At 43.4% G+C, this 25450-nt stretch overlaps 1 protein-coding gene and 1 pseudogene across 2 annotated transcripts in view; one reads left to right on the top strand and one right to left on the bottom strand.

The window, feature by feature from the left end:
• The window catches only part of Ppp2r5e (protein phosphatase 2 regulatory subunit B'epsilon), a 142155-nt gene that overhangs the window by 12741 nt on the left and 103964 nt on the right, over nt 1–25450 (top strand). The window lies entirely within an intron of this gene.
• Nucleotides 17656–23867, bottom strand: LOC110557568 (mitogen-activated protein kinase 3-like; annotated as a pseudogene).

Raw genomic sequence — 25450 nt, 5'->3', positions numbered from 1 at the left:
CTTGGAATTCTGGGTCTACTTCTTGCTGGTATTTTTTTTAAACCTCTTTGAAATTGGGTGAGTAATATGACCTACTTGATAGAGATAGATTAAATGCCCAGAAGTGTTTGGCTCAGGGCTGGGCATACTGTAGAAATTGAAGAATATTAATGGTTATAATTATTAGAAAATCTGCACAATGGGAAAATGCTTATTAGTGTTTTTCAGTTGACATTTATTCCTTTTATATATTACACGAATTATTTCCATTTAAGGAAGAAAAACGTGGAGCATGTAGAACTGTGAGAATTAGGCTCAAGAGCAGAGTGGAGAGCTGGTTCTTATGGAATAATTGTTATTAGTACCAGCTTCAGACAGACTTCTTGTTGAAAATAAGTGCCTAGAGTGGATCATAGAGTTACATTCAAGGGCAATTCCATTTGTGGACAGGTAGAAGGCAAACTTATTGTTGGGTACATGAATTTTAGTAGTTGATACCAGGGCAGGCTCTCAAACTTACCTTGGTATTTGCTTTCTTTAATCAGTAAATAGAACTCCCTTTGTATTTGGGCTGTCAGACAAATCTATAGACAGGCAAGTACACAAGCCCAGGCCTTTAGAAAGGGGATACTGGAAGAATAGAACACCTATGTATTTTACAGTATACCTTAAGTATTTTGCAATATGTAAGGTTTGCACCTCCACTGTCTTTGGCCTATCCACCAGCACATGCTTGGCTGGAGAACAGTTTTGTTTTCAAATTGCTACTCTGAGGTGGGAAGGGGGAGACAGACAAGGCTGGCAGCCCAGGCTTCCCAGGCTCTAATGCCTTCTCTAGCCATTAACAAGTGAAGCCAGGTGAGCAGGAGACATTGTATTGGGATGGCTTACTGGGTGATCCTTCTTACTGCTCACTCTTAAGAACCTTGAAAGCTATGAGGGGATTACAGTGAGCAGGAAGAACCGAGCAAGACCAGGGGATCGACTTGACCAGCAGTAGCACCCTGGGGTGGTGGGAGTGGCCCAGGTCAGGAATCTGGAAGTTGGAAGAAGGTCAAGTGAAGGTGAGTTCCTCTGTTTCAAAGAAAAGATAGCAGCCTTAGGGAGGAAGGCTTGGCCCACTAGGAGTGGTTTCCTCTACCACCCACCTTTCTTCCTTTGGGGAGCAAGGTTATTGTAGGAAAGGGTTTGAGTTCAAGTCTAGGTGGTAATCCTAGTTTTGTGAACTAAGTAATTTGGAACTTGAAATTGAATTTTTGTAAAGCAGGACTCATCTTTTCAGGGAGATGTGAGGAGTATCTAAGGGTGGTAAAGGCCCCAGTGTCTAGTCAGTTGCCTAATGAACATTTATTCCCTTATCTTTTTGTTGCCGTTGATCCTTTTTTGGAGTCAGCCTGAAGGATCAGAATCTTGTTTGAGAATCTACAGTGTTATGTGAAGAGATCTGGCAAAGTTCCTTTGTTGTGTGGGCTTCATGAAAGACACTTCACAGAGATAATAGATTTTAATTAGTTCAGGCTTACTTTTGCCTGCTTCCAAACCTTCCCATATACTCCTCCCTGCTCTCCTTCAAATTCATCTCTTTTTTTCACTAATTGTTAATGTGCATGTATATGTATACGTATATGTATTTGTACCTAAGTACATCCTGCTCAGTTCATACAATGTTACTATGTATGTTTTTAGGGCTGACCATTTGGCACTGGACAACCAATTGAGGTGCTCTTTCTTGGGGGAGACCACTTCTTGCTCTCCTACCTTTCCTCAGTTTCCTCTATTTCCTTGTGTAGGGTTGAGGCCTCCTGGACTAGTTAGTGCTTTAAAAAAAAAAAGTCACTGTGTTTTTTTCTCCTGGGCACAGTGGCACATTCTTTTTTTTTTTCCTTCCCAATTTTTTTTTTTTTTATTAGTTACAGTTTGTTCACTTTGTATCCCAGCTGTAGCCCTCTCCTCCATCTCCTCCTGGTCCCACCCTCCTTCCCTCTTCCTCTGGCACATTCTTAAAAGTAATTTCAGCACTTGGGAAAATGAGGCAGAAGGAACAGGAGTTCAAGGCCAACCTTTGCTACATAGTGAATTCTGGTCCATCCTGAACTACATGTGATTCTTAAAAATTACATGACATGTGATTCTTAAAAATGAAAAAATAAGGGGCTAGAGAGATGGTTCAGGGGTTAAATGCACTTGCTGTTCTGGAGAGGAACTAATTGGTTCTCAGCACCCATGTTTAGTGCCTTACAATCACCTGTAACACCAGCTCTAGGGGATCTGATGTCCTCTGCTAGCCTCTGCAGTAAACAAAAGGAAAAATAAAAAAAATTCACCTTGCTATATCCTGTCCACACGAAAATTCGAATACTAAGTATAGCTGAGAGTTTGCTCATGTCCTTTTTAATTAATTAAAATTTTTAATTACTTGCTTGGTATGTGTGGGAAGGGGTTTGTGTTTCACACCATGTGTATGGAGATAAGAGGACAGTGTTGTGGAGCTGGGCCTCCCCTCCCCCTCTGTTGGATTGAACTCAGATTATTAGACCGGCCAGTGCTTTTCCTGCTGAGCCGTCTCCCTGGCTTTCTTCTGTTGGTTTGTTGAGATGGGTTTGCTCTGTATCCCAATCTGGCCTGGACCTCACAGACTTCCTTCCTGTCTTTGTGCTGGGATGGCAGGCGTGCACCACATACACTAATGTGTCCTATGGTGTTTAGTGCTCACCTTCCAGCTTTGGGCAAATCTGGGGGGCGTTTTCTTGATTAACGATTGATATGTGAGGACCTAGTCACTGTGGGCAGTGTCACATCTGGGCAGGTGGCCCTGGGTTGTATAAGAAAGCAGGTTGAGCAAGCCAGGAAGAACAAACGAGGAAGCATGTTTCTCTATGCTCTCTGCTTCAGTGCCTGCTTCCATTCCAGCCTTGAGCCTCTGCCCTGCCTTCCCTCAGTGAAGAAATGGAACCCGTAGGCCAAGTGAACTCTTTCCTCTTCACATGCTGTTTTTTGTTATGGTGTTTCAGCACACCGACGGAAAGCAAACTTGGATAGGGACTAATGTTTAGGTTGTCAGTGACTCTGTCACTGTACTTTTTTGTTGTGCCATGATGAAGCCCAGTGTCCTGTACACAAGCTGGGTAGGCATCGGGCCCTGGAGCTTTATTATGGAACTGTCTTGGTATCATCATGTTCTCAGAGGCCTTAAAAGCTCATACCAACAAACCCATACAAAAGCACTGCTGTTTGTCATAGTGACTTGTCATTTAGAGTTAAGGTGTCATAGTGTCTTCTGGACATGGCATAGTACTTGTAGGCGCACTGCAGATGTTTCTGGGTAAGACCTGCACAAGATTGGGCCTGTCAACATTCTGTTGTACGTGTGAATGGGGGCCCATGAGGGGCTCCACCCCTCCTCCTTGGTGCATTTTGGGCAGTTAGTTAATGATTGCTGGGAGAAGGGTGTCATTTTCTAGAGTGCTAAAGCCACTGATAAAGTTGTCTGAGCTCCAGTAAATATTGCCCCAGTCGTGTTTATGTAGGCAACCAAAATTAAACTCAGCGAGTGGTTCATGCCCCCACACAAAAGACCTCAAAGTAGGAATAGGGCTTGTTAGGAAGAAAAAGGATGTCTTTAAACTTTTTTCTTTTTTGGTCTTTGTGTTTGTATACATATGTGTGTCTATTTGCAATTGTGTGCTTGCTATGTATTGATGTGGAGGTCAGAAGACAACCTCAGGTGTTGGACCTTGCTTCATCTTGAGTCACTGCTCTGTGGACCAGGCTACCTGGCCTGTGAGATCTAGAGCGAGCTCCGTCTCCCATCTCATGTATGAGCACCTTGGGATCTGAACTCAGGTCCTCACACTTTCACAGCATGATTTTTTTTTTTTTTTTGTTTTTTTGTTTTTTGTTTGAGACGGGTTATCTCTGAAGTCCTGGATGTCCTAGAACACCTGTGTGTACCAATCTAGTCTTAACTCATAGAGCTCAAAGGTGTGTGCCACCACACCTGGCCCACACAGCAGGCTTTTTAACCATTGATCTATCTTTCCAGCCCAGAAGATAGGTTCAGTGAGAGAGGATGACAAAAACCATTAATGAGGCGAAAATGACAAATTTATTATGTGCATGAATGAAATTGTAAAGACTTAAAGAAATGAATAATGTGTAGGTTGTTTTAAGAAAGCTTAAAGATACCTTAATCTAAAGCAGGCTAAGATGAAATTGTAAAACTCAGTAGCCTCAGGTTGGGATGTCACTAAACTTGGGGAGAGCCATCTGCAAGTTTCCCCCTGTGTCGATCCCGGTTGTGGCACTTGGCCACTGAGAAAAGAAGACTTTGGTATAGAAGCACGAGACTGTATGGTATTTAGATGATTTGGTGTTGTTAAAGGAAGTTCAGCTAAACTGGAATTTATGTAAGGTTTCCCGGTTTAGTGGAGGATTCTAGGACTGGGATACTTCAGATACTTTAAAAATACTTGATTTATTTGCACACTTTATTTGTTGTGTGCACATGGGTGCCCCTGCACACGTGTGGAAATCAGATGACAACTTGTAAAGTAGATTTTCTCATTCTAGCATGTGTGTTCTAGGGATTTGGGTGGTCAGGCTTGGTGGCATGTACCTTTCCCCAGTCATTTGCCTGGTCTTACATGCTTTTGTCTTAGGAATGCTTTATTCTTGAATTAACATGGGGCTTCCATTAAGCAAATTAAAAAGTTTTGTCATGATTACATACTTGTCATGTTGCCATGAATGGAGTCTACATAGCACCTCACTAACTTTCAGAGGTAAGGTCTTTCAGAGACCTTACCTTCTCATTGAAATAGTTTAGTGGACTCAAGTTATTTGTTCAAAAACATTCGTTGAGTCCTTTGATGGAGCAGACATTGTCTTGGAGATGCAGTGGTAAGCAAAGTAGCATGGCTGTGCTTTTTCAAGTGATCTATAGTGATTACTTTACACAGGATTCTGGCAGTGATGAGTTCTACTGGAAAATAATGGGGCTTCTTGGAGGATGTAATGTTGATGCTGAGATTAAAGACGGAAGTAGATTGAAGAGACTCTTTTTCTTCGAGACAGGGTCTCATAACTTACTATGAGGCCGAAGCTGGCCTTGAACTCCCAATCCTCCTGCCTCTACTCCCAACTGCAAGGATTATAGCCATATATTATCATATCTGGCTGAGATTTGTTTTCTAAAAAGGATGTTATAACCAGAATTTACATTAGATGAGGTAATTAAAGCTGTCAGGAGCCAAAAATATTGTCTGTATGTGTGTATATGTTTCTATCGTCTACTCTATATCTAAACCGTAGAGTTTGTCCTTTTCCTCAGGGTAGTTGTGCCTACAAAATATATAACTCACCTATAGACCGCAGGCTGTAGAGAGGAAGAATAGTGCAGTGTGTGTATGTATATATGTATATTTGTGTGTTTGTTTGATGGGATGTTTAAAAGCGTAATGGAACATTTCTTTGAGATAGCCTTTTTGTTCGGTTGAAATTTATTAAAATTTATCTATTTTCTTTTTAAAAATGGTACAAGAAATCAAACCTGTGGACTTGTGTGCGGTAGGCAATTTGCTCTACCTCTGAGCTACAACCCTTGTCTATAGTTGGGATTTAAAAAGTTATGATAGCATTGTATTTGTAATTTTTTTATGGTATTGAGGTTTCTTTGAAAGCAAATCAGTTAGAATGATTGCTTTTTAAAAATATTGTAGTTTTCAGTCTGAACATAAAAACAAATAATGCCTCTTTAAAATTAAATCCAATCTATAGTTTTAATTTTATGCTGTGTTGATGCTACCAGATGCTAGCTATCAAGTCCTTATAGTATATGCTGTGAGGTTTTATGTGCTTGTTTTTGTAGTTTCGCTTCTGTTTTTGAGAAAGGATCTTGCTCTGGGCTGTCCTCAGGCTCATTCTTGGCTTCCTAAGTGCTGAAACTGTAGATAAGAGCCACCGCACTGCCTTCCTGTGCGTTAGTCCACTGCTTGATGAGCCGCTTCTTGGAATGAAGGACATGATAGAATGGTGAAAATTGGGAAAGTAAAGGTTTAGTGGGTTAGAACTAGACTTGCTTTTTGTTTTAAGAACTAGAATTTCTGTTAACATCTGTTTTAGTTTTTCTTGCTGCAGTGAAACACCATGACCAAAAACCAAGTTGAGGAGAAAGGGACTCAAGCAGGGCAGAAACCTGGAGGCAGGAGGTGATACAGAGGCCATGGAAGGGTGCTGCTTACCAGTTTGCTTCCATGGCTTGCTCAGCTCTTGAGAAGTGGAGGCAGACAGATCCTTGTGAATTCTGGGCTATCCTGGTCTATATAGAGAGTTCCAGGTTATCTAAGGATACATAGTGAGACCCTGTTTCTCTGCCCCTCCCAAAGATTTTTTCTTTGTTATAACAGTCATCTAGACTTTTCTGTGTGTGTAAGTACTTTCCTGCTGGAAGTGGAACTAGAATTTTGACATTTTACCCCAGGAGAAGAGATCATCTGAAATCCTTTCAGGCTCTGACCTTTCGAAGAGGCTAACCAGGTAAATAAAAGGCCTCAGGATTTGGAGATTTTGACCGTCGTGAGTGAATAAATGAGTGCTTTTGTGCCTAGATGGCCAGTGGATTTCCAACCATTTTAGTCATTTTCATGGTTGGCCAGACTGCATACCCGTGGGTGCGGATCTGTTCTTGATATTAAAGTAATCTTCAGAATTTATGTACTGTACATGGCATACGTAGAGCAGGAGTGTGAGTGAGCATGGTGCCGGCTGCCATAGTGAGCATGTGCTCTTCAGAGGACAGCTTGAGAGTCAACTCTCCTTTTTCTTGTTGAAGTAGAGTCTCTTAATGTTGCTGCTGGCTACATTCACTCCTGTATATTCCACGCTAGCATGCCGGTGAGGCAGTTCTGCCTCTGCCTGTCTCCCTGTAGGAGTGCTGAGTTACAGGATAGACCCTACCACATCTGGCCTTTTATGTTCTTCCCAGGGATTAAGTTAGGTCGGCTGGCTTTCACAGCGAGAGTTTTACCCATGCAGCTCTATCCTTCCGGATTTCGTTAACGTATTCTTCAAAGTTTTAGTTAACGATTATTCTTTTCCATTTGTGTTAATGTATAGTCCCTTCCCTTCCTTCTGCCCATTTTCTTGCAAAGTTGCTTATATGCTTTTTTCCCCCAGAAAGTAATTTCTCCATGAGAGAATATTTGATACTCTTTTCTGTCCATAAATGTGAGAGTAATACTGAGCAGTTATTTGTCTTTCTCTTGGTGGGCTAGTCATGAAATTTTGTCTGACTCATTTAGAGATTAATGGTTAATAACTTTCCTCCAAGTATGGTTAGTTATGAGGGCTATTATTAGTAAAGCTCACACTAGAAATACTGGTAAATGTCATATCTAAGTACTATATTTATATATAAAAATGTTACATATAAATATTAGCTGTCATTGTTTTGTTACCACTTATTTATAGATACTATTTATTACTTAATCTTATGACCTGGGTCTTAGTTGGATTTTATGAATAATATCTTTTTGTGTGCTGTGTTTAGAAATGTGGGTATTTGCTTTTAAAAATCTAGTCGTATTGACTACATCAAGTAAAATGGTAAGTCACTATATAACATTTACTTAGTGAACTTTACAAAGCAGTTAAAAGGAATTTTTGGGTAACATTTGGAAGCTGTCAAAATTAGTATGTTACTGAACCTTGGGAGCAGTCTAGCCAAGTGTGAGCTTGCTGTATTATGACAGATGTTAAAGCATTGTGTTCACCTGTCTTCTCCAGCTGGAGTGGCAAGTTAGAGTGGGTGGAGATTGGGAAATTGGATGTGTGTCATGACACTGGTTATCATCATTGTGAAATGTCAGGGACCACTGTCGATGGTTACCAATTATAGTTAAGTGGTTCACGGGAGCTACCTGGACTGAAAGGAAATAGCTATTATCCTAACACTTCGTGCTAAGTAGGAACACTGAAGCATCTTAAAATTTTTTTTTTTAGGAGTTGTGCAAAAGTATCTTTGCAGCAGGTGGCCTAGAATATATGTTTCATGTGTTAACTTTTTCATCATCTGTGAATGTTTACTTACAGCTATTTTTATGAGGAACTAGGTTTTGAAGCATGTTGTAATTTTGATTAAGGTTGAAACCTGCATTTAGTCCAGTACTTAGATATTTTTTCTTTCTTCCCTCTGAGAAGTTATAGTTATTACAGTGTCCACTTGTACTGAGAATTATAACATATATTTTTCCTGGACCTGTCTTCAGTTCCTGTCAAACTGAGAGAAAGCATTCACCTTTGTCTTTTCTCTTTGGATAAATGACGTCAGAGGCTGTTAGCCTGTCTGTGACGTGGTGAGAACATGTACTTTACAGGACTCATGTAAGAAATGATGAGTGTAGAGTGCATTCATTAAGCAGAAATGACAGCTGGTAGATGCTTGGTAATGGACGTTGTCATGGCTTTGTCCTTGAGGTCAGGGTCAAGGCCACTTTTCCAGTGTATTTCCGGTCAGGGAAGGTTCCCTGCTCAGTTCTTGTTGAGGCAGGAAAGCAGTTCCTCCTGTGTGTGAATCAGTGTTGATTCTTACTATAATATCTGTTTCTATTTGTTCATTTTGTAGTGCTTTCACAGTGTCTGCTGTAGGCACAGACTTGAGTGTTACTTTAAAGACAAGGAGGTTTATGGTTATGCTCTACTCTGGCTAGCCTGAGAGTTAGTGCTTTGGCAGAGCGCAGTCTCTGAAAGGCCTCTGGGTCTCAAACATGCTAAGCGCTGTGCAAAGTCCTGGGTGGAAGTTTCCTTTTCTGGTTTTGTTATCCATCTCTTCACCTGTGTCAGAGGCTGATGACGCCTGGCATGTGGGAGATGTGGGATAAACATTTACTGAATGGATGAGTACGGCAATGTACATATGTCAAGATCCGTGGGGTCTTTACTGGCTAACATGTATTTGATTGCCCTGAGGAGCAGATACACAATGCAAGCCTTAAGTAACCTCATTGCAGCTTTGGCAATAAAGCCAGTTCATTTCTTGTCACATTTGTGGCTCAGCTGGGCTGGGCAGAGATGGGCTGTTTCACAGAATTGCTGCTGGGAATAACCTGGAACATTTTAGCTTCTTTTCTTGAAATGTGCTACAGGAGAATGAGGATGGGACACAGGGTGGGAGGCATGAGCATCAGGTGGTCTCTTGGGTTAGTGTTGGGCCCTGTGTGACTGGAAGAGGATCCTGAGGGAGAGTGGTATTCTGTTTTCTTCTCTCTTTTCCCCCTCTTTTGAGACACGGTCTCTCTGTGTAGCTCTGGCTGTCTTGGAACTGTCTATATAGACCAGGCTGTCCTAGAACTCCAGAGATCCACCTGTCTCTGTCTCTTGTGAGGGTTAATAATGAGTGCCTCCACGGAGCCTGGATTCCCTTCTATTCTGGCTTCTCGGATGAACCATGAAAGATGGGCCTCTAAAGGATTTCTATTCTGGTTTTGTGTGTAGTTTCTTCCTTTTTTTTTTTTTTTTTCTCCTCAGATAGATACTCAGTCTCTTTATTCTTTTTTGATATGTGCTCAAGAAATTTGTTTATGTTTTCTAGATTTGTTAAATTTTTTATGAGTAAGTATTTGGCTATACATCTTTATATGCACACATGTGCACCTGGTGAGGTCAGAAGAGAGCATCGGCTCTACTGGAACTACTGTTGTGTTGCAGATGGTTGTGAGTCAGCATGTGGGTGCTGGGAATTGAATTCAGGTTTTCTGCAAGAGCAGCCAGAGCAGCCAGTGCTCTTAATCTCAGCTCAGGAAGTTTTTTTTTCCTTCAGTAATTTATTTTATTTTATGTGCATTAGTGTGAAGGTGTCAGATCAGACAGTTGTGGTTGCTGGGAATTGAAGCTGGGTCCTTTGGAAGAGCAGACAGTGCTCTGAACCACTGAGCCATCTCTCAAGCCCCAGCTCAGGAAGTTTTAAAAGCTGCTTTTAATTTCAGATTGAAGCGAGTGCAATTAAAAAGAAAAAATTTGAATTTGCTGTTATAGGAATACAACTCCTCTGTCTCCTGTGTCCTGCTGCTCTATAAGTATTACACTTTTTAATATACAGGAAGAGTTTTCAGTAATCTGTGCCATTATTATTTGTTTGCATTAGGGTAAGAAGTAGAAGGATTTGATGGAGTTTCAAATTTTTTTGTTTGCTTAAATTTTTTTCCTTTGAACTTTATTTATTTTTAATTTTATGTGTATGGATGTTTTGTTTGCATGTGTCTTGTGCAAAATGTGCATGCAGTACCTGAAGAGGCTGTAAGAGGGTATCAGAACCTGCTGGAACCAGTTCCAGTATAGACAGTTGTGGCTGTACATGCTGGGAACTGATCCCAGGTCCTCTTGAAGAACAGTTAGTGCTTTTAATCATCGAGCCACTCTCCAGTCCCCATTTCCCCTTTGAGAGAGGTTCTTGCTCTGTCCCAGACTATCTTGGAATTCACCACTCTGTAGACCAGATGGCTCTTGAACACACCCAGTACTGTCTCACCGTTCTGTGTGTGTGGCCACCGTGTATAGGTGCAAGCTACCATGCCCAGCTGGTTCTGTTTCTTTTGAGTAACAGAGACACATTTATTTGGTCATATTTTTAAAAGCTTGTACAGCATTTAGGGAGATTTTACCTTTAGCTATGGAATTCATTTTCAGAGCTTTTCATTTTTCTGACTAGTTTCATATGCTCAGACTGTCCTTGTCCTCTGCACCTGAAGGTGATGGGTGTGTCTGTGAGTGGACCCTTTGGAAGGCCTTTCTTTGGAGAGTGTATCTTTAGAAGCAACACAGTCAGAATCTGGCTCTAGGGATTTTCTTCTTCCCGCAGCCTCATTCTCACACGTCAGCCATAAGCTAGTTTCTAACCTTTGATGGCTACTTTCTTTTAACCATCCAAACAATTCCTGTTCAGTTCCAAAAAAAGCAATTTCCCCCAGCATTAAATAGTTATGCTTCCTTTTTGGCTTTTCCTTGGTGATACTGGATGAGCTGTTTTAGAAACAAAACCTTTCCAGTACTGCTTTAAACTCAGCACAAACCATTGGGTTATTGTAGAACTTGGAAATTGATGGCAGCCAGCTTTTTGTTGTAGTTAGCAGAGGATGTTGTGCTTTAGGCAGAGTAGGGCCTAAGAGGTCCTTGGTAATTTTCGTGATGCAATCCATGTAAGTGGTGGCCAAGCAGCTTTATATAGAAGGAGCCTACTTGGTTCATAATGATGGCTTGGAAGACTGAACATATGTTTTGTTCTGTGGTGCTAGAGCTCAAACCCAGTTCATGCCTAGCCTACTAGGCAAGGACTCCAGTGCTGAGCATCTTTCCAGTCCCCTCTGCCACATATACACGTGTACATGCATAGGCACACACACACACACACACACACACACACACACACACACATATATGCACACACATACACATATATATAGAACTGAAAGTTGACAGCTTTGAAAAGAGAGCTGGTCTAAAAGGAGACTGAAGGAAACGTTAATAGTGTTAACCTTTGGGGAGTGGGAACAGAATGTTTCCCTTTCTACCGTGACACTAAAATGTTAATGAAAATGTAGTGTAGTAATATACCTTAGATCTAACTGCTTTCCAGCTATTAGGCAGACACTCTAGTAAGGTATCGAAGCGTTGATGAGACACATAGTGAGTCTTTGTATAGATACCATGTGTCAATGTGAGATTTAACACAGAATTTCAATATAGATAATGCTTCTTTCTTTCACAGAGAAAGACAATGCAACCAGACCTGATGAGACCTGATAGGCTAGGGTCTTTTTTGTTTTTTTGAGACAGGGTTTCTCTGTGTAACCTTGGCTGTCCTATGCTCACTTTGTAGAGTTCAAGGCTGTCCTTGAACTCACAGTGATCTTGCTGCCTCTGCTGGGATCAAAGGCGTGTGTCACCACGCCCAGCTGATAATGCTTATAATGCTTATTTCTGTTGTTGAGGTATGTATGTTTATCTTTAATGCCTGTCATCTATCCACTCATTTGTGTGTGTCAACTAAGTGCAGCGTGAAGCCTGTTTGTTGTAATCGTTTCCTTTTCCATGAGTTTAGTTGATTATCCACCTCGATAATAAAGTTAGAGAAGCATTATCTATTTATTATTTTTGTTACTATTTTGAGATAGAATCTCACTGGAAGTTGCCCTGTAGACTAATCTGGCTTTGAACTGCCAGAGATCTACCTTCTGCCTCCTGAGCGCTAGGATTACAGGCTTGTGCCACCATGCCCGTCTGAGAGGCATTCGGTGTTCACTGGGAGGGCAAAGTTATTTTCAGAAATGGTGTGTGGGGCATTAAAAAATTAAACTCTTTTGGTATGAAAAATTTGATTCTCCTTGCTTCTTGGTACTTCTGTTCATGATTTTCTTCATGAAATACTCAACTCTGCATCTCTTGAGTAAGCTGAGCAATTATTTGTGCCTATGCTCTTTAGCATCTCTCATTGCTTCACCAACACTGTTGCTGTGACAGCTCACTTTGCTATTGCATCTAGGTATTTGGTGCATAGTGGTTTGCATTAGGTTGAGTTTTTGGGTGAGTTCCTGCTTAACAAACTCCTCAAAACTCAGTTTAGAATGGCAGCTGTTCCTTTTGTCGGTCAGGTCCTTTGGCTGTTGGGGCTGGGCCCAGCTGTGGTGTTCTTGTTTCCTCAGGACTCCCTCAGGCAGTGTCAGTCAGCAGGCAGGTGAGGGCCCACCCACGTATCTGATGGGTGGCTGACTTGGTCAGCTGTGACTGCAGGCATTCCTGGGCCCCGAGTGTCACCTTGTCCAGTTGCTTAGCCTGGTCTTTCCCACTAGCTAGACTGTGTGCAGCATGAGATGGTTGTACACATGCTTAAACACTTCGCAGATTTTTGCAGGCATCATGCATGGCATTATCTTTGGACCAAAGCAAGCTACAAGGGCTTTGGAAATTCAAAGGTAGAAAAGGACTCCTTTTTGCAGGGGAACTCTGCACTGTAATGGCATGAATCCAAGCAGGGAATGAAACTGGCCTCTTCTCCATCCATGAAGGAATGTTGATGGGCTCCGTCTTGTGCAGATAACCACAGCTGCAGGAGTTCAGGAGTTCAACAGCCATATCATGTCCAGAAGACAGTGTGAAGCAATATTTTAATTTGATAACTTTTCTTCATAAATATTTATCTTCATAGATTTGGGCATGCAATCATGGTATGCCTCTAGCTGATCTAAGTGCGTGGCTATGCATGTGTTGTGTTTTGGAGAGGGTGGCTCATGGGCAGACGCTCTGAAGTCAGACTTGCAGTAATGCCTCCTTGCACTTGTGAAATTCCTACTAGCGTCTAAGTCACTTTTTCTCATCTGTGTGCCAACTCGCCTAGGTCACACCGGGCAAGACTTCCTCTGGGCTTTAGCTAACTTAGGCAAACACTGCTGGCTTTCAAGTGTAATTTGTTTCTCAAATGGTTTTCCCATCACTGCATGTCAGGTTTAAAGTCTGAATTGTTAGTCCCTAGGCAATCACCACTTGCGGACATATGTTTATAATATATAGCCAGACTCATTTGGAACAACAAGAGAGGGTGAGAATGAGCAGGAAGAAGGACATCTTATCTTGTGACATATCTGAATCACAGAATATTAAAAATGAAGGCATTTATTTTTATCTTTTTTTGAGACAAGGTCATGCTATGTTTCTCAGGCTAGTCTTGAATTCACTAAGTAGTCAGGCTAGCCTCGCCTTGAATCAAAGCAGTCTTTTTGCCTCATCCTCCCCAATGTTGAGATTATAGGCATATCACTGTATTTGGCCAGTTTTACATTTTGTGCGTGTGTGTGGCTGATGGCAGGATGTCGTCCTTAATTGCTTTCCATAATTTTTGAAGCAGGATCTGTCACTGAAAGTGGAGCTCACTGACTAGAGTAGCTGGTCAGTAGGCCCCGTGGATGTCTCTTTTCCTTAGCGATGGGGAACTTTATTTGAATTTTAAAGTTAAATGCGTTCGATAAAACTGAAAAATAGTGAGCCATGTGAAGCACTGTAGCAGAACTATTCTCAGTTCACAGTGGGATCATCTGAAGATTTTAGGCAGTATCTGTGTAAGGCAGTAGAAGGGTTATTTGCCTCAGAATTGGAAAGATAATTTGTAAAGAGCTAGAGGAATTTATTCTTCTAACCTTTGATTTGGAAACCGTGCTGATTGTTGTAGTACATTTCTGTAGTTAGTATATGCAAATGCGAAGGTGCATATTAAATTGTTCTTGATTAGAACCACATTCAGATCTGAAGTGTAACTTTCACAGAGCTGAGACATGGAGTTTTGCTGGCCTGGCTTGCTTCCTTCTTGCCATTCTGGTAGCCCTCTCTGTGGAGGGCTCTTGTCTGTGGGGAGTGCATGGGTGCACACCTGTTGTGTTGTCCCAAGGCTGTTTGGGGTGGAAGGCTGAGAAGAAAAGCAAGAGGGTGTTTAACACTTGCTGATAAGAGCAATAGGAACTGTCTCTCTCAATTCCTTATGACAGGGGAGCACTACTGACCCAGTGCACTTTTGAGGGCAGACAAGCTAGGTTGTAATCTGGTTTTTGCCATTACTATTTAGTGCTGGTAGAGAAGTTAGTTATCTCTTCTTTGTGTCTGGAAGTAAAAAGGGGAGTGTTGAGCAGGCTTCTACTGTGGAGTGGTCATAAGGGTTAAGTGAAGGGTATTTGCGAAAGGGTCTGCAAGGAACATTATAACTAGTATCATAGTACAGTGCCAGCGCCTCTGGCCTATAGGAAGGGCTCAGTTATGGATGACCACAAACTGGATCAAAGCTCTGAGACAGACATTTGATAGATCTTAGTAAGCTTCCACATAGCAGAGCAGTAGAGACAAGCCCCTGGACTTTGGTATCCAAGATTAAGCAGCTTTCAGAACGGTGTTAGGCAGGATGCTGCTGTACAGCGATCACAGGTACAGGGTTGGCTGTCATAAATTCATGTCCAGATTGAGGTTGAAGCTCTGGGTTCAGGGCTGTACCTCCTGTCCACCAGCAGGCACCTCTTAGCTGGATCCTTGACAGTTTGCTCCTGCACTTGTAGTTCACATAGACAGTGACTAAGATCAGTCTGCTAATTGACAGGTGGTGGCAGGGGGCAGATGGATCCACAGTGGCTAATGAACATGTGTTGGGATCTTGGGAGATACGGGTTGAAGTTGTAGGCTGGACATTAGCCTCTTTGTCACTTAGTGGTTGCAGCCCTGATACACCTGGGTATTGTAGTGGATCTCAGTGTGTCAGTGGCCATAGGAAGAGGAAGACGTGGCATGGTGAAACAGGAAATGCTGTAGTCCCATCAGAGCTTTCTTGGATGTATAAAGATCTTGCCTTGTGGTCAAGTTCTGCCTGGAAGGTGCCAGGACTCCAGATAGTACACAGCTGCTTACTCTTGACCCTATTAACACAGCTCATACTGTTTGGTTGCAGGATCCATGTGAAGGCAGCTGTGTAGAAGACGACCTTGACTTGGTGCTTCACTGAGTCTTTGCCATAGTCATCCAGGATGGGGAAATTGTGGTGTGTGTGCAGTTGATGATATGGTTGAAGCCAGCATAGAAGCCATAGGGAAGAGTCATCATGGACCTCAGCCTCCCGAGTCGTGTGACTGGAGCAGTACCATTCTGCTTGAGTATAGTGGGTGAGAACAGTGGTGTGAGAAAGCAGAAGCCAGCGTGCTGTCTGGGAAAAGCTCCCTGGCTGGGTGTTCTTGGTACTGCCAGTGCTCTGGGGTTTCTGAAGCTCAGGCAGTTGGTGTGAAAGTCCCACTGCCCACAGGCACATAGATGCAAGGTACCTGATGTTTAGAGAGGCATGTTTTCTCAACAATTAGGAAAGTGACGACTCTACAAGGGCTTCAGTGGGCAGCACAGAGCTTAGTCCTAGGTGACTCTTTAGCCCTAGAGCAGTGGCTCTCAGCCTCTCTAATGCTGCGACCCTTTAATACAGTTCCTCGTGTTGTGGTAACCCCAACCATAAAATTATTTTCTGCTACTTCATAACTGTAACGTTGCTACTGTTATGAATTATAATGTAAAGATCTGTGTTTTCTGATGGTCTTAGGTGACTCCTGTAAAGTAGTGTACGACCCCCCTCTCTGAAGGGGTCATGACCAGCAGATTGAGAGCCACTGCCCTAGAGGAGTATGGAGGGTGGCACTATGAATGGCGCCAGCCAGAGGCAAGATGCTTCTCAGCATTTACAAGGACTGTAGCTGGTAGGAGCATCAGTGGGGCAAGGTGGGAGAAACGTAGGCCTGTTGTGTCAGTCACCTTTGTTGCTGTAATGAAACACTATAGCCAGAAGTGAACTATGGGAGACTTGACTTTGCCTTATGGTTCCAGAGGGAGAGTCAGGAATGGTAGGAGGCGTGGCAGCAGGTGGTTATAGTAGGAGCTGACAGATCATGGTTGCAACCACAAACAGCAGAAAACAAACTCGAAATGGGACAAGGCTATTAACTCTAAAGCTCATTCCCTGGGGTGTTACTTCTCCAGGCTCCAGCTCATAAAGGTTCTCTAACGTCCCCAAATAGTACCAGCCAACAACTGGCCAAGTGTTCAAATACCCGAGGGTATGGGGATGCTCTTTTCATTCAAACTACCACCCTTGGGAACAGAAGTCAAGAACACTTAAGGGGAAGAAAACCCTGGTGTGTCTAAGGGGCCGAGGTGAGAAAGACTGAGTTGAGAGCTTGCAGGCTTGGGCCAGGTCGTTAGTTACCTTGGACTCCAAGAACAACCAGGAGCTACTCCAGTTAGGCCTCTGCAAAGATGTGTGCTCCAGAGCAGTGGAAGCATGGAGTTCTCCATGTTAAGTCAGATGGATGCTTTTTATACTGAGCCACTCTAGTGCCCCGCGGCACAAGAGTCATACGTGCCACAGTAATCCTGCTGTGTCTTTGAAGACTTATTTTTATTTAGAAAATTCAGAGATTTCTGATTTTCCTAATATAGTGCAGATCTGGTATCCTTTATTCAGAATGTATTCAGAATGCTCGGGGCTAGAAATGTTTCTGATTTAAGATTCTTTTGGAGTTCCAATATGCTCCTTCCTTGGATTTTGGAATATTTGTGTGTGTGTGTATATATATATATATATATATGTGTGTGTGTGTGTGAGTGTGTGTGTGTGTGTGTGTATGCGTGTGTATGCACAAAAGGTTATTTCATATATTTTTGGGCCCTCCTTTTTTCCCCATATACACATCTCTGTATTTATATATTAGATACAGGCGCAGGGAGGTGGATCTCCACGGGCTCTACCTCCATTTCCAGTCACCCACACATAGAAGCAGCAAGGGCGTTACACATGGCAGCTTTGAGAGGGAGAAGGATTTGGCCTGGGCTACTTCAGGGAAACTAGCCCTTGAGACTTAGGAATGGTCCTTCAGGAAAAATGGGGTGGGGTTCCAGCAAGAGCTTAGCCCGATTCCCTACTCCAGTGCTCTCTACCCCTCCTTAGCATAGATCCCAGGGCAGTCATAGTCCTTCCATTCCAGAATGGTCTCCCAGAGCTGGGGCTAGCAGGAGTAGGTAAAGGCAGAGCAGCAGAAATCATCTATGGGACCATCTCACCGCTCAGGCCCCAGGGTAGGAGCAGGACCAGTTCCCAGGGGACAGGGGTGGCTATTCTTGTTAGGGGGCCTCTGGTGCCCCAGGAAGCCAGGTGTCTCCTGGAAGATCACCTCCTTCAGCCACTCCTTGGGGAGATCATCTAGCTCCATGTCAAAGGTGAAGGGCTCCTTACCCACTGGCTCATCTGTTGGGTCATGGTACTGTTGCAGGTGGGAGTGAACCAGTGCTTCCTCTACTGTGATGTTCCTGTTGGGGTTAAAGTTTAGCGTCTGGTTTAGCAGGTCAAATGCTTTGGAGTCAGATTAGGGAAAAGTCACAATTGGCACAAGTCACCTTGCTTGGTTTTAGAGGGAAGAGACTGTAGGTAGTTTCGGTCTTCCTGGGATGGGGAACCCAGGACACCTAGAATGTGGCTGAGCTGGTCCAGGTAGTGCTTGCTGGGGAAGATGGGCCGGTTAGAGAGCATTTCAGCAGGAATGCAGCCCACAGACCAGATGTCAGTGGATTTGGTGTAGTCCTTGCAGTTAAGCATGATCTCTGGGGCACAGTACCAGTGTGTGGCCACATACTGGTCAGAGAGACATTGTGGTCATGCTCAGGGTCAGCAATCTGGCTAGGCCAAAATCACAGCTCTTAAGGTTGCAGGTGGTGTTGATGAGCAGGTTGGAGGGCTTCAGATCCTGGTGGAGCACGTTGTCTGAGTGTATGTGCGTGACGCCAGGAGGATCTGGTAGAGGAGCTGTGCTCATTGCTCAGCTGCTGGCTGTTAAGCAGCTTGTACGGGTCTGTCTCCATGAGGTGCTGAACAATGTAAACATCCCTCATGGCTTCCAGGGTGGGTGCCCTGAGGATGTCTCGGATACCTGTGACATTCTCATGGTGGAAATGCAGCAAGATCCAGATCTCCCTCGGTGTGCTCTGGCAGTAGTTTTGCTGCTCAAAGAGGCTGGTCTTCTCGATGGCCACTCTAGTCTTGCGCATGTGGTCATAAGCAGAGGTGGCCATGCCGCATGCGCCCTTGCTGATGTACTGCAGCTGTATGTTGTATGGGCCCACACCACATGGCTGCCACTTCACCACTTCCACCCCACCTGGAACTCCTGAGCCGATTGCAGTGGCTTCCCGGGGCTCCCCACCCCCTGGGCCCTTCTTTTGATTAGTACCTGTCTTAAGATTGTACAGAATTCAGTACTTATAGAACAGTCACCTTGGCGTACAGTTAGATTTTGACTTCCATTGTCCAGTGTGGTGGGTGGCACATGTTTGTAATCCTATCATTCAAGAGGCTTTAGTGGTGCTCTGTGGTGAAACAGAACCCCTTAGACTCTCAGGTTTGTAGCTTTTTATTCTGAGGCCTGGTGTGTGCAGTAAAGCTGATTGTCTCAGCTGGAGGTGCTTTGGTTTGTTCTGTGGCTTTTTTTTTTAATTTTTATTAATTACACTTTATTTACTTTGTATCCCCCATGAAGCTCCCTCTCTCCTCCCCTCCCAACCCCGTTTTCCCTCCCCACTTCTCCATACATGCCTCTCCCCAAGTCCATTGATAGGGGAGGTCTTCCTTTCCTTCCTTCTGATCCTAGTCTATCAGGTCTCATCAGGAGTGGCTGCATTGTCTTCCTCTGTGGCCTGGTAAGGCTGCTCCCCCCTTAGGGGGAGGTGATCAAAGAGCAGACCAATTAGTTCATGTCAGAGACAGCCCCTGTTCCCATTACCATATAACCTACTTGGACACTGAACTGCCATGGGCTAGATCTGTGCAGGGGTTCTAGGTTATCTCCATGCATGGTCCTTGTTTGGAGTATCAGTCTCAGAAAAGATCCCTGTGCCCAGATTTTTTGGTTCTGTTGCTCTCCTAGTGGAGCTCCTGTCCTCTCCAGGTCTTACTATTTGCCATTTCTTTCATAAGATTCCCTGCACTCTGCCCAAAGGTTGGCCATAAGTCTCAGCATCTGCTTTGATACCCTGCAGGGTAGTGCCTTTCAGAGGCCCTCTGTGGCAGGCTTCTGACTTCTTCCCTGTTTTCTCCTTCTTCTGATGTCCATACTCTTTGCCTTTCTGGATGGAGATTGAGTATCTTAGCCAGAGTCCTCCTTCTTGATTAGTTTCTTTAGGTGAACAGATTTTAGTAGGTTTATCCTATATTATATGTCTAATATCCACTTATGATTGAGTATATACCCTGTTTGTCTTTCTGCTTCTGGGATACCTTACTCAGGATGTTCTGTGGCTTTTGAAAGGATTGCAGGTAACCAGCTGACTGCTAACGGACGATAGTTGGATGCCCTAAAGAGTGTGGAGAGGAAACAGGAGCTCCTTGCTTCTTTGTCATGTATTGGGGGGTTTCTGAAAGCCTGTGGTAGGTAGCCTTGCAATTCCTGCTGCTTGCTAGTCAGAGCTGCTGAGGTGTTTCCTCCCCAGCCTGCAGTGAGTGACTCGAAACAGGAAGTGATGGTGAATGTTGATAGTCCTGTTCTGCTGTGGGCAGTGTGTTTCCTTCCGGCCACTCCCTCTGCCCTTTTCTCATCCCCCAGCATCCAGTGTCTAAAATACTCAACCTTTTATGTGCAGTGGTGTGCACGTATGCATGTGTGCTTGCTTGTATGTGTGTGTGTGTGTGTTTGTGCCAGTGTGTGCCAGAGGACATCTTGTGGGAGATGGTTTCCTGCTTTCACTCTTTAGGTCCTGGGACTTTAACTCAGATTATTAGGCTTAGCGGCAAGCACCTGTACTGGTTGGGCCATCTTACAGGCCTTCTGCCTCTTTTTTTTTTTTTTTTTTCCTGCTTATTTTAACATTCTTTAATTATAACTTTACTAGTATACAATGCTTCCATTTCAAGCACATTGTTCTCTGTTGAAAGTATTCACAGGGTTATACATCAGAACCACACAATTTGAAAGCATTTTTGTGTCTTCTAAAATCTATAGCCTCATTCTGCTATCTACATCACGCCATCCCAGAATGTAGCCACCACTAATTTACGGTCATGTATTTGCCTGTTTTGCATGTGAAATAAGCTTACTAATGCAAAATAAGATTTCTTTGTGATTGACTTATTTCATTTAGCACTGTAAATTCAAGGTTTCTCCTTGTACCAGTTTGCATTCCTTTTTATGGTTGAGTAATATTTCATTATAGCACATTTTCTTTATTTATTAACGGTTGGTGAGCAATTGGTTTGTTTCTGCTCCTTGGCTATTTTGAGGAATTGTGTTAGGAACATTACTATACATGCTTTTGTGTATATAGTCTCGATTTTGGAGAGTAAATACCCAGACATGGAAGTCTGGGGAACTCTTGGGATAACTGCCAATCCCCGAGGATGCTGAGCGACTTCTCATGTGTTTCTTGGTTACCGGTGTCACCTGGGTGTCTTCTTGGAAAAAATGGCTGTTCTGATAGTCTGTGTTTGTGGGTTATTGAGTTTATTATCAAGGGGTCAGGATTCCTTTTTTGTTTGGCTACAGGTCTCTAGTCAGAGTAAATATTTTTTTTCATTTAGCAGCTCCCCATTTTGGGCTTTTTAGTTTTTACTTTTTATTTTGATGACTATATTTTTTTCTCACTGTTTTTGCATTTCTAACGTTTGCGCAATGCTGGCTAAGAATCAGAATAACTAATGTCATTGTTAGTGGGTTTTCATTTATTAATTTTGGACAGTGTCATATATTTTTATAAGGAATTTCAGTTGTTTTTACACCCATTCCCCTCTTCATCTTCTACCGTTTCCCGCTGGAACCCTTTTCATCAGGTATCCCTCCTACTTTCATGTCTTATTTCCGTGTGTGACTACTGAGTTTAATTGATTTTCTTGCCAGAGCATGGCTGGGAGGTTGTAGAGTAAAGGCAACCCACTTACCAGTGGCTGCATTTAACAACTGTTAATTGTAAATAGTCCCATAGGGAGGCATGGGCCTCTTGGACTCATCTGCCATCCATGCTGGAATGTTGGTGGACCCAGTCTTGTGCAGAACTTGTGCAGATAGACACAGCTATAGTGAATTCATGAGTGCAGTGGCTCCGTCACGGCCAGAGGAGGTCTGTGCTGGACACGTGTGATGCACATTTCCCCATCCTCTGGTTCTTTAGAGTCTTCCTCTCCCGCCTTCCACAGTGTTCCCTGAGCCTTAGAGCATGCTGAGCACTCGGAGCTTACTCCTCCGGGATGCTTTGGTTGGCTGTGGGTTTTTCTGGAATCTGTGCCGGCAGCCTAGGAAGTGTCTGTGATGAAGGCTGAGTGCTGCGCTAACCTCATGGTGACTCTGAGCTGGAGCCTGATGCTTAGTGCTGACTGTCAGCTTGCTAGGATCTAGAATCACCTGGGTGCAGGATAGACTGCTTTAGATTAGTTGAATTAGAAAGATCCACCAAAAACATGGTGGTGCCATTCTCTGGGCAGGAATATGGGATTGTGCAAAAAGGAGAAAACTAGCTGAGCACTCATTGCTTTCTGCCCTCTGAGTGTGGTGGCAATATGAGCAGCTCCCTCAAGCTCCTGCTGCTGTGGCTTCCGTCTCCAATGCACTGTTCTATCTAACAGGAGAGAAACTCAGATACCTGGGTTTTGTCTCGGTTATCCTGGTTATCCTATGAGGGTCCTGTTGACAGCAGACAGGTCACACTCTCTGCAGGTTACTCTGCCACATCAGGCCCTCCTCTGTTTTAAAAAAAAAAAAAATTACATAAAAAGATAATTCCTCCCAAAACCTAAGTGATTATCTCACTTCCTTCTTTACAAACATCCACCCATTTCCCATGAATTTGAAACACTTTGTTATTTAAAACTTTGCCGCAAGCAGACCCTTTCTATCTTCTCCTTTTTCCCTTTCTCCTTTCCCTTCCTTCCCTCTCCTCCCCATTTCCCTACCCCCCCTCCCCCCTTTCAGGACAGGGTACTGTTGTGTGGCTCAGGCTGGCTTTAAACTTCCCATCATCCTGTCTCAACCTTCTGTGTGCTGGATTGTAGGTGTGCATCACCATGCCTACCTGCATTTCTTCAGCATGTCACTCCCTGACTCACCTTTCTCATGCTGACTGCACCCAGTTTGAGACAGTCAAGCCTGTAACTTCCTGATTCTGCATGCATCCTCCACAAGAATTCCTTGGCCCTTGTAACCCTCTTCAAGTAGTAATTCCCTCCTTGGTTGTACTGTTTATTGAGCTGTGTGGGGCCTGGTATGGAGTACCTGCTTGGTGATAGATGTGTGTGAGTATAGGTATTCTGGTGTGAGGTCCAGGGAATGAACTTAGAGCAGCAAGTGCTTTTGCCTGCGCAGCCGTCTCACTCGCCTAGCAATGCTTGCATTTGTGTATGGGTACATACATGTATATTCCTGCCTTCCTCTCTCTCTTTTTTTTTTTTTTTAATTTTTTAATTTTTTTTTTTAAGAGACAGGGTTTCTCTGTGTAGTCTTGGCCGACCTGGAACTAGCACTGTAGGCCACGCTGGTGTTGAACTCAGAGATCCGCCTGCCTCTATCTCTTGAGGGCTTTTCTTTTCTTTTTTTCTTTTTCTTTCCTTTACTTCTGCTAGCTTTTTATACAAGGTTTATAAAGTTTCCTGTTTTAGATTCTAGAGGTATATTTTTTTCATGTTACAGTACTTCTCATCTTTTAAAGTTTTGAGTCAGTCTCTTATCCTTGAACTCCATTTGCCTTTCCCAGTCCCTGAGTGTTGGAATTGTATGTTTTATAATTTGTTAGTGCTGTTTTCTTCTGCCCCATCTTACCCTTGGTTCATGACAGGGTTTCTGGCACGTACAGGTGGCATGCACAGATGTAAGGTAGTCAGGAACGCCACCCAAGGCAGGGCATGACCACTGCCAAGTTAATGGACAGGCATTTGGTCTAGAGTGTTGGTTTTCAGTTCCCAAAGACCGCCTTACGGCAATGTGCAGCGAACACAACGGCCGCACGGAGCTGACTGGTCAGAGAAGAGTCTCCAGATTTATCAGTGGCTGGAGATGGGCTGACTCCAAGAACACAGCTTCCTTGGGTAGTGGCTTGAGTGTGGAAAAGGGGTTAGAGAGTTGAGGTAAAGAAGATCACTCCATGTACAATCAAGTTATTGTTACCCAGCTTTATATGTATTACAATTTATTCATTATTGTGTTTATATTTTCATAATAGTTGTGTGCGTGTCATTCCCCGTGTTCAAGCAGTCATCATTAATTTTAAATGTCTTTTAGAGCTGTAAGCTCTTTTTGGCGTCTTTAAAAACTTTGTTGGGAGTTACCTGATGAGATGAGCTTGGTAACATTGTAAGATTTCATGGCCCTGGATTTTGTTTTCCTCTGAGGTATTTCTTGATTACTTTAGTTCTTAATAGCCTCCAGCTTCCTGACCTCTGACGGTAGACACATTTATGTGAAGAGGCTGGTATCACTTGTTCATTCAGGTAACCTTGCATTGGGGATTTGCTGAATGCTGAAGGCATGAATTATTCAAGGGTGCTTAACTAGCAATGATGTGTTAGAATCAACAGTAAGAAAACACACACACACCTTACATAGTAAGTAAATAGTTCTTGCTACTTGATGGACTTTGAGGATGGGGGATTTTTGAAGTTGGTGCCAAGGAAAACTTTTGGGCAGAAAAGCTAAGGGCTGTTTAGGGAGATCAGAACTTTGAAGTTGGCTCTGTACAGTGTGTGTGGGTTGTGTGCAGGAGTCTGCTCAGGTGGTGTGCTGGGAACAGTCTACCTGTTGTAGAGTCTTCCTTTGGAAGTAATATGGTGAGTTATTTTTAAAGCCTTTCCAAAAGACCTCATTTCTGAGTAATGAACTGAGGTATTCAGATCTGGGGCTCAGGGGACTCCGAAGTGATCTTGGAACTGCATGCTTAATCAGAACTTCAAAGAGCTTGTTTTGTTTTGGCCTTGCTCCTCAAAGCAGGCCTTTCTTAGCAAAGCGTACTTAGGGTGTTGGGAGGATGCTGCTTGAGTTGGTTGGGATTTTCCCAAATGGTTGCCTCAGATTCTGCCACTTGGACCTCTTAAACAAGGGCTTTCAAGGCCCTTACGTAATTCTCATCATTTCATTCCACTCAACAGGAGACAAGTTATTTATGATGTTCAGATACTAATTTCATTATAATATGTAACACACTAAAGCGCTTTGGGGAGGGGTATTAGTAGGAAGCATTAGCAGTGGCTTCCTGCAATGTTCACATGTGATTAAAATTTCCTGCTTTTGCCCTTACCATGTTCCTATGCTACTTCCTTGGCCTGGAACAGTTGTTGGTAAATGGCTGTGCTGTGTGAATAATAATCTCCTGGGTAATTCATCTCAGTTGCTCTTCATCTGTACTCCCCAGTGGTTCTCATTCAGTGCATTTTACCTGGGGCTGTGCAGGCCAGATGCTTTGGCTGGGAGCCACAGGCCAGACATGGATTTGGATGCACCCCCGTGTTTTGTTTTGTTTTGTTTTTATCCTGCATGGACCAGCTGGCCTATCCCTAGATTGCTGCCCCATACCCTGTGTTCTTGATGGCTTCAATGCCTTTCTCTGTTCATTTCTCCCAACAAGGAACTCCCTCGTCTGTCTCTGTGGGGCTTTGCTCAAGAGGTGGGCTTTCTGAAAAGCTTTCTACAGCTAGTTTAGCTGATGCCTTCCTGTAAACATTACTGTGTGTGTGGTAGTTTAAATATTGCCAGGTTTTCCTGTGGGGTTCTTGTAGGTATTTACTGAATGGTTCTTGGTTTATTGTCTGTTCATGCATTGGGCTACCCTCATGCACTACCCTACTTTACCGCTAATACCCAGCATTGATGGATTTTGCATTATAGATAGCATGTGCTGACCCTCTGCTGTTTTTTTGTGTTTTGAGATGGAGGTTTCACAAGCTGCTCTGGCA

The sequence above is a fragment of the Meriones unguiculatus genome, chromosome 7 (genome assembly GCF_030254825.1).
Source record: "Meriones unguiculatus strain TT.TT164.6M chromosome 7, Bangor_MerUng_6.1, whole genome shotgun sequence".
NCBI classification, from domain to species: Eukaryota; Metazoa; Chordata; class Mammalia; order Rodentia; family Muridae; genus Meriones; species Meriones unguiculatus.
Note: the sequence above shows the minus strand (reverse complement) of the source record. Positions and strands in the feature narration are given on the sequence as shown.